Genomic DNA, 8,110 nt, shown 5'->3' with positions numbered 1-8,110 from the left:
CATTTCCATAGACCTATCTACCTCCAGTGTGGTAGGTTCCAAATTTCTTTCCTCCCTAGTCACTCCTCAAGTGGTAACTTGCCCATTTTTGCTCTTGCCTAATTTGTGTGTGTGTGTGTGTGTGTGTGTGTGTGTATGTGTGGTGCTGGGGATTGAGCCCAGGGTCTTGTGCATGCAAGGCAAGTACTCTACCAACTGAGCTGTATCCCTAGCCCTTCTTGCCTAATTTTTTAAGAGGAATGCCAAAGTGTTAAACTTTGGTTTCTTTCTGGAGCCTATCAATTTTTGCAAACATGGTAATTTCCTCTGTCAGCCCCTGGTGTGTTGCTGGGGATTACTGGGCCCCACTGGCCCTCTCCCCTGCAGAGTTATTTGCTTTTACTGAGCAGGAAGTTAATTTCTCCACTTGGAGACCCTTTAGCATCTTTAGCATCCAACAGGAGTGTAGAAACAGGAGCTCTCATCAGATAAGACAAAAGGATCTGGCCACTTAAATATCACACTTTTGCTTCCTTTTTAGTTCAGATGAGGGAGCAAGTGCAATCTTGCAGCAGAAGAAAACTAATTTTTTGCTAGGTTCCTCTATTGTCTGCTAACTCTCCTCCAGAAAGGCTGGGCCTTTTAAATAATACTTAATAAATTTGAAAGGTCCATGCACAGAAAAATGATTAAATATAAGATTTAGACCATCCACCCTGAATCACGTAGCATTACTAGTAAATGTGATTAAAGACACTTTCATCTGGTTAAGAATGTGGTATTTGAAACAGGTTGCTGCCTCAGTTGGTAGGTTACTTCCTCCTTTCTTTGTAAAGCTTCACAGTAAGTAGCCTGGGTTGAAACTGGAACTCAGTGTGGGGAAGAAGGACGGGCGGAGAAACGGTCATGTTATTGAGGTATTGCAAATGTACTGACTGGTGATTTCACACGTAGGCATTCCACAGTACAGGAAGCTCTTACGTCTACCAAACCAAGCCTGTTGGCCCCTTACCACCAAATTTTCCATTGCTCACCTCTAAAATCCCAGCTTCTAAATTGCTGGTTTATTTTATCATGTCAATTGTTTTTCTATAGTAAAGTGGGAATTCAGTCACTTGAATTTCAAATATCACAAAACAATTTATAAGAATCATGCAAATCTAAGAGACAAAAGAGAGAATTTTTTTTTAGTCACTTTTATAGTATGTTCCTCCTTCACTTCACAATGCTTCCTTTGAGAGTTTTTTTTTTTTTTTCTTTAATGAAACTGAAACAATCTTGCCAACAGAGTCATGGAAAATTTTACCAACTCCATTTGTTCCCAATCGCTCATTTCTTTTCCTTCTTTATATATAAAAAGTCTTTGCTTATTAATTTTTCTAATATAAAAGATAATTTCTAAATAAAAGCTTATAAAAATTCAAGCATTATAGAGGTGTAAATTAATAACTACCTTCTCCCTCCAGAGTCTTGCTTTCCTTCTCCAAGTATATTGACCTTTTGGTGTATATTCATTCTTCCAGCTACCTTAGCTTTCTCCCTGTTTGTATAGCCAGAGTCTGTTAGAATTTGTATGAATCCTTGACAAGAGTAGTAAAGAAATAGACAAAGGAGGAACCATCAATAGACATGTTTAAAGAAAAAAATGCACACAGTAAAGGAGAGAAGAGGAAAGATCAAGGCAATCTAGGCAAAGAGAAGACAATCTGCTTTTTCCTCTCCTGGAGTCAGTTCTTTTCGGGTAGAGTTTCTGTCAACCATCTTTATGAACTGACCAAACTAGAAAAATACCTAGTACATAGGAGGTGCTGAATAAATGAATAGGAATGAAGAGCAGGATCTGACTGGTGAGGGTTGGGTAGAGTGAGCAGGAAATAACACCAGCCTTTTTCAGTTTATCAAAGCCCTCCCTCCTATGCCTGAATAAGCTTCAGGAATTACAGGCTGCTAGAGAAACTGCAGCTTCATTCCGAGTAATGTTCTAATTCTCCAGAAGGCCTGACATATAACCCTGGAAATTGTTTGCTTTCTCAGCCCTTCCAAGTATCCTTACCCTGAGTAAGTGAGAAGGTCTCCAAGTTTTTCAACTTGAAAAATCCCCATTATAAAAAAAGCAGGTTATCCAAAGATAATCCCACCCCCATCCCCATTGCCTTTTGAGAGAAGACATTCTAGAGTTTGAGAGAGGTATTATAGAAAGACATATAGGTACCCAGGGAGAGCTTTACTTTGCTGGGGTCACTGCAGTTCAGGGGCAGGTTTTCTGCCCTATAGCTCTTGACATTTGATTTCATCTGTGGAGCCTAGTGTTGACTAATACCAGCTAGGAGATTTATAGATAATCCAATGTGCAGATTTACAACATGAGTTAGGATTTTCCAGAGATAGGAATCTCTTTTTACAGTTTTTGACATTGTTAAATACCTTCTCCTTGATGGGTGAAGTGGTACATGCCTATAATCCCAGCTACTCAGGAGGCTGAGGCAGGAGGATTGCAAGTTTAAGGCCTGCCTTGGCAATTTAGTGAGACCCTGTCTCAAAATAAACAATAAAAAAAGGACTGGAATGTAGCTCAGTGGTAAAGTACCCCTGGGTTTGATCCCCAGTTATTGCCAAAAACCCCAAAACAACAACAACAACAAAACCCACCTTCTCCTTATCAAAATTTTGCTATGGTTTGGATTTAGTTTGAGTGTTTCCCAAAGGCTCATGTGTTGGGAGTTTGGTCCCAAGGATAATACTGTTAGGAGATGTGGTTTCTTTAAGAGGTAGGCTTAGTGGGAGGTTCTTCGATTGATGGAGGGCATTTCCTCAGAAGGGACTACTAAACTCCAGCCTCTGTTGCTTCCTGTTTGATGATGTGATTTATTCCTCCCACACATACTCCTACCATTGCCACCCACCATGAGGTGATTCAGCAAAGGTGGGAGGAGGGATTTCCAGAGTGTGCCAACTTTCAGCCTCTAAAACAATGAGCTAAATAAACCTCTTTTCTTCAGAGGTTTCCCTGCTTCAGGTACTTTGTTATAGAAGACTAATACAAAACTTCATTTAGAGTCTTTATTTTTTCCTCTGAGTAGTACTCTCTTTTTCCTCCTTTGGAGCCAGACTTATTTTCAATCCTTGTAGTTTGCCTATCATCTGTCTTTATTTTATATTTTTGCCCTCCATGGAAATGCTCTTCACTGCAGTGGTTCTCCTCTATCCAAATAAGTTCTGTTAAAATAACCCTCACCACTCTAACACTTTTCCATATTTCTAAACCCCTAGGGACACTTCCACATGAAAATCTCAAGTTCAAATTCATGGAGTTCAAAATGGAAATTATTTTCTTCCTCCTGAAGTTTTCCTATATGCTCCTAATCCTTTTCTAAAATGGAAACTCAGTAAGCCAGACCCAGAGCTCAAAATCCTTTTTACTCCCCCTGTACCCAAAAGTTATGATCACAAAGTCCTAGGAATTCTACTATATAATATTGATTTATTCACCTATCTATATTTGTTGTTTAATGCTACATAGCAAATTATGCCAAAGTTTGGCAGCTTAAAGACAACATATTTCTTATGCCATAAAGTTTCTGAAGGTTGTGAACTTGCAAGTTGCATAACTTAGCTGGTCCTATCTGGGACTATAGTAGTCTCAAAGCTTGATTAGAGCTAGACTAAGATTACTATAATTTCTGTCTTTTTAAAAAAAAATATGGAACGCTTTACTAATTTGCATGTCGCCCTTGCCCGAGACCATGCTAATCTTCTCTGTATCATTCCAGTTTTAGTATATGTGCTGCCGAAGTGAGCATAAGATAACTATAATTTCTAAGATCACTCATGTGGTTGTTTGCAGGTCTCAGTTCCTTGTTAGCTATTGGCTGGTACCTTCAGTTCCTCACTGTGTAGGTCTCTCCATGGGTCTGCTCACAACATTATAGCTGGCTTTTAGGAGTGGGGGTCAGGGGGAGGGAGAAAGAGAGAATGCTCATACTCACAATGGAAGCCACAGTCTCTTTATAACCTAATCATGGAAGTCACACACAATCACTTTTGCTGCATTCTGTTAGAAGCAAATTAGTAAGTCTAGCTCACATTCAAGAGGAAGGGAACTAAGAGAGAAGTGTCACTGTGAACATATTTGCCAGGTCGCTACCTCTCTTCTTCATATCTGTTTCTGTGGCTCTCACTCAGGCCCCCACCATTCCCACCAGTTTTTGTTCTTAATAATAAAAATAAAGATCCTTATTGTGGTCTACAAGGCCCGTGTCTGCTCCTGCATTGCCACCTGACTGTACTTTAAGTATGTGTCAATCTTCTCTATTTCTGGGTCTCTCATATTCAAACACCGCCCTCGCCCCCCCCCCCCGCCCCCCCAAAGAGGCATTGTTTACTTTAGGCAGTTGATATTTACTCCAGGCCACTTACTCAGGCCTGAAGAGGCTCAAGGAGCCTGTCTTTTGGCCAGGTATTGATTCCTGGCTTGACCAATGCGGCTAATGCTGTGGGTAATTTAACCCTGCCTAATACTCCCTTATCTCAAAGCACTTTCCCGGCTTCCCAGGCTGTGCCTCCATGGAACTTTTTTCAGAAGGTCTAGAGGGCTGTTTCTCCTCCTGCCTGAGACAGTGCTTGTGCGGTTCCTCTGCTTGGCCAGTTCTTCTCTCTCCAGTCCCCACTTGACTCATTCTTGCATATCTTTACCTCTCAGCCAGGTGTCACCTCTTTAAGTTCCTACTTTGTCTCCTCCAACCACATTAGGTTCCTTATGAGATCTCATAACATCCTGGGATTCCCCTTCATAACTTTTAACTGTGTAATTACTCAGTGTCTTCTTTTTCCTCTAGACTGTAACCTATATGACAGCAGGGACTGTTTTGCTCACAATGTCTGGCACTGACTATGAATGCAATGATTACCTATTGCCTAAGCCTCCAAGTTCCACAGTCATAGACACCAAGACAAAATCATCCTGTCCCCAACATTCTTGCATCTCCCTTACTCAAACTTTCCTAGTGGTCCTCTAGCACTGCAGGACAGATCCACAGCGCTTTAGCCTGGCATTCGAGGCCTTGTAATCTGGGTCCATCTCTCCTTTCTGGTTTTGTTTTGCAGACACAAAAGTTCTAACTTTAGTGATTACTTGCTATTCCTAAAGCACATTTTGCGTGGTTGCTCATACTGTTCCCTGTACCCTGGAATGGATTCTCCCCACTGGCATTATTCAGGATCTCTTTCTAGAAAAACATTTACTATGTATCTTTTTTATTGATTATTTTTATAAACAAATGTGCTTGTATGATCGCAGCATGTGCTAGGCACTAGTCTTAAGAATTTTCATGTCAGTTCATTGGAAGATTACAATAGTGATACAAGATAAACCCGCTTACTGTTCCCAGATCATCACAGATAGTTTAAATAATTGGTACAAAGAAATACTAATGACAGAGCTAGATTTTGAGCCCAGGTGATCTGGCTCCAGAACGCAATTCTGAAATCTGTGGACATTCTTTGCTACTAGACTATTACTCTTGAAGGGCAATGAGAGTGTGTTATCATTCCTCTTTGTATCCACTCAGTAGTTCAGACAAATGCTCAGTAAATTAATGAAGAGCAGCCAGTGGCTGGGACAGAAAATAATCGTGGAAACATCCTTCTTTAACAGCCTTATATAAATAACAATCACGTTTGTATTTCTTTGGTCACAAATCCTTAGTCCTCCTACCTATCTCAAAGGAACTAATCTGAATTTCTTAGCCCCTAGTTCCAAAGACATTCTGAGAATGAGTAATTTGGGTGCCACCATTTTCTTCTTTCCTGACATCTGGCTTTTTCCATCTGTCCATTTACACTTCATTCATTCCTCTGTAGGTTTGCCAGATTTAGAAAATAAAAAGAAAGTAAAATAGAACGTAGGATGCACAGTTAAATTTGAATTTCACATAAATAACTAATCTTTTTAAGGATAAATATACACTAATCTTTTTAAGGATAAGTGTTGCAAGGGGCACACTTATAGTAAAAAAATTACTCACTGTTTGTCTGAATTTCAAATTTAACTGGGAAGCCTGTATTTTGTCTGGCAATCCATTCTTATGGCTTTGAGGCCTGGGGCTCTCTGGCTACCCTGACTGCCATCTTTGGCAGGTGGAATTTCATGCTGTGCTATGTTCCACTCCATTCAAGCCCTCATCCACTGGAGCACATTGTTCACTATTCTTGGAATAGAGAGTCAGCCAGCATTAAGACCCCCAAAGCGTATATGAATGCATGTCTTTTCCCAAGCTGCACACTCTGAGGAAATATGGAAACAAAATGGATACAATTAATATTGCAGAGTACTGGTACAAATACTAATTTCCAAGGGTTGAAGCTGAATCAACATTTCAAGTACTCCTCATTGGATAGAAAATCTCTAGGTAAGGAACCCCAAGCACATTGTGTATATGTGGGAATCATCACAGGTGAATAGTAGGTGCTCCATTGTAGATTTTTTTGTGGTTGCATAAATACTTACTAATGGTAATCACCTTTACCCTCACTAATTTCATCTTTAAAATTTTAAAAACTTTATTAGTATAAACTGAATTTCCAGACCAATAAAAGAAACTTAAGAGGAAAGTGCATATTTTTAATTCATGTCCTTCCTTTGGGCAGATGGTTTGTTCCAGACTTACTTTTTTCCAGAACACCACCACAGAGCCAGCTTGATGACCAATGTTATTTTTTTCCTTTTGATTTTTTCCCCTTAACTCTTTTTTTTTTAATTTTAATATTTTATTTTTTAGTTATTGGCTGACACAACATCTTTGTTTGTATGTGGTGCTGAGGATCGAACCCGGGCCGCACGCATGCCAGGCGAGCGCACTACCATTTGAGCCACATCCCAGCCCTCCCCTTAACTCTTAAATACTCTGAGAAAATGAGAATTTTTCCTACTCAAACACAATACCATTTTGTGCCAACCAATTAATAATTTCTTTATATTATATATATATATATATTTAATTTATTTTTCCCAGTATCCCCCAAATGTCTATTTATCGTTGGTTTATTCAAGTTGGTGTTCAAGTGAGATCCACAGGCTTATGCTTTTGATTGACTCTATATCACCTGTAGTGTTGAACCAGTGTCATTTACTCTCGCCCCAGGGATGCAGTCTGATAGGATTTAGGGCATACCCAGGAAGGTCACAGGCCCTGGGGATAGACTGAGACAACTTGGCTATGTCTTCCTTACATCCTTCCAAGGGTGGAGTTGGGCCATGCCACCCCCTCCACTCCCCCACTTGCCATACTCTGGACCTCCTGGCCCTCATCAGCTATGCTAAGGGCCTTCACACATCAGGGCCATCCTACTTGCTTATCTGGCTAACCAATTCTTTTCCTTCATTTTACTCCCTCCGGTTTCCAACCCCCCACCCCCACCATAGACACCATTTGCCTGAAGAATTCCTACTTATCTTTCAGAAATCAGCACAAAACTTTGCTTGGCCTCCTGCACTTCTATACACAAACTAGGACAGAAACCTGTGTTCTATTCTCTCATTGCATTCATGCTTTTCTTTAGAGCACTTATCCAACTACAATTAAATAATTACTTGTGAAATTATCTTTTTCAGTCACTCTTTTCTTAGCTCCACAAGAAGAAGAGCCATGTCCATCTTGTTCACAGTTCACAGTTGTATCTCTGCATCTAACAGAAGGCCTCACAAACACAGGAGACCAACAGAATGATAGAGAGCGAATGGATGAATGAATGGATGGATGGATGCATGGAAGTAGATATGAAATGATTTAAGTTTCTGGGGAGCTTTAAGCAGTGGCTTGACTGGGCCAGTTGTATGCTTTAGGCTCTTCTATGACTCTGGGTGGGAAATTCTGGAGACAGGCCAGAGATAGGCAGCTTTTGGGTGAGAGAAAATAAAAAGAAGGCTGTAAAGGAAATTGAAGAATTTGTTCCATGACATTAACTTGGCCAGAGGTGTCTCTGTTTTCTTTATATTCAATCCTGACATGGAGAGAGATTTCTCATAACCACTCATCCTGGATGACCAATCACAAGGAAATATGAAAGTCCCTGAGATTTATGGCTTCCTAAATTCCTTCTTTTTAGATGTGGCTCAGAAACTGATGATAAAAAA

At 40.2% G+C, this 8,110-nt stretch overlaps 1 non-coding gene across 1 annotated transcript; it reads right to left on the bottom strand.

The window, feature by feature from the left end:
- Positions 1 to 3,673: 3,673 nt before the first annotated feature.
- On the bottom strand, positions 3,674 to 3,779 carry LOC114088305 (U6 spliceosomal RNA). Its single transcript, XR_003581967.1, has one exon. It is a non-coding gene; the product is annotated as a U6 spliceosomal RNA (small nuclear RNA).
- Between the last annotated feature and the right edge of the window lie 4,331 nt (positions 3,780 to 8,110).

The sequence above is a fragment of the Marmota flaviventris genome, chromosome 2 (genome assembly GCF_047511675.1).
Source record: "Marmota flaviventris isolate mMarFla1 chromosome 2, mMarFla1.hap1, whole genome shotgun sequence".
Lineage (NCBI taxonomy): Eukaryota > Metazoa > Chordata > Mammalia > Rodentia > Sciuridae > Marmota > Marmota flaviventris.
The sequence above is the reverse complement of the archived record's forward strand: the minus strand, read 5'-3'. Positions and strand labels throughout refer to the sequence as shown.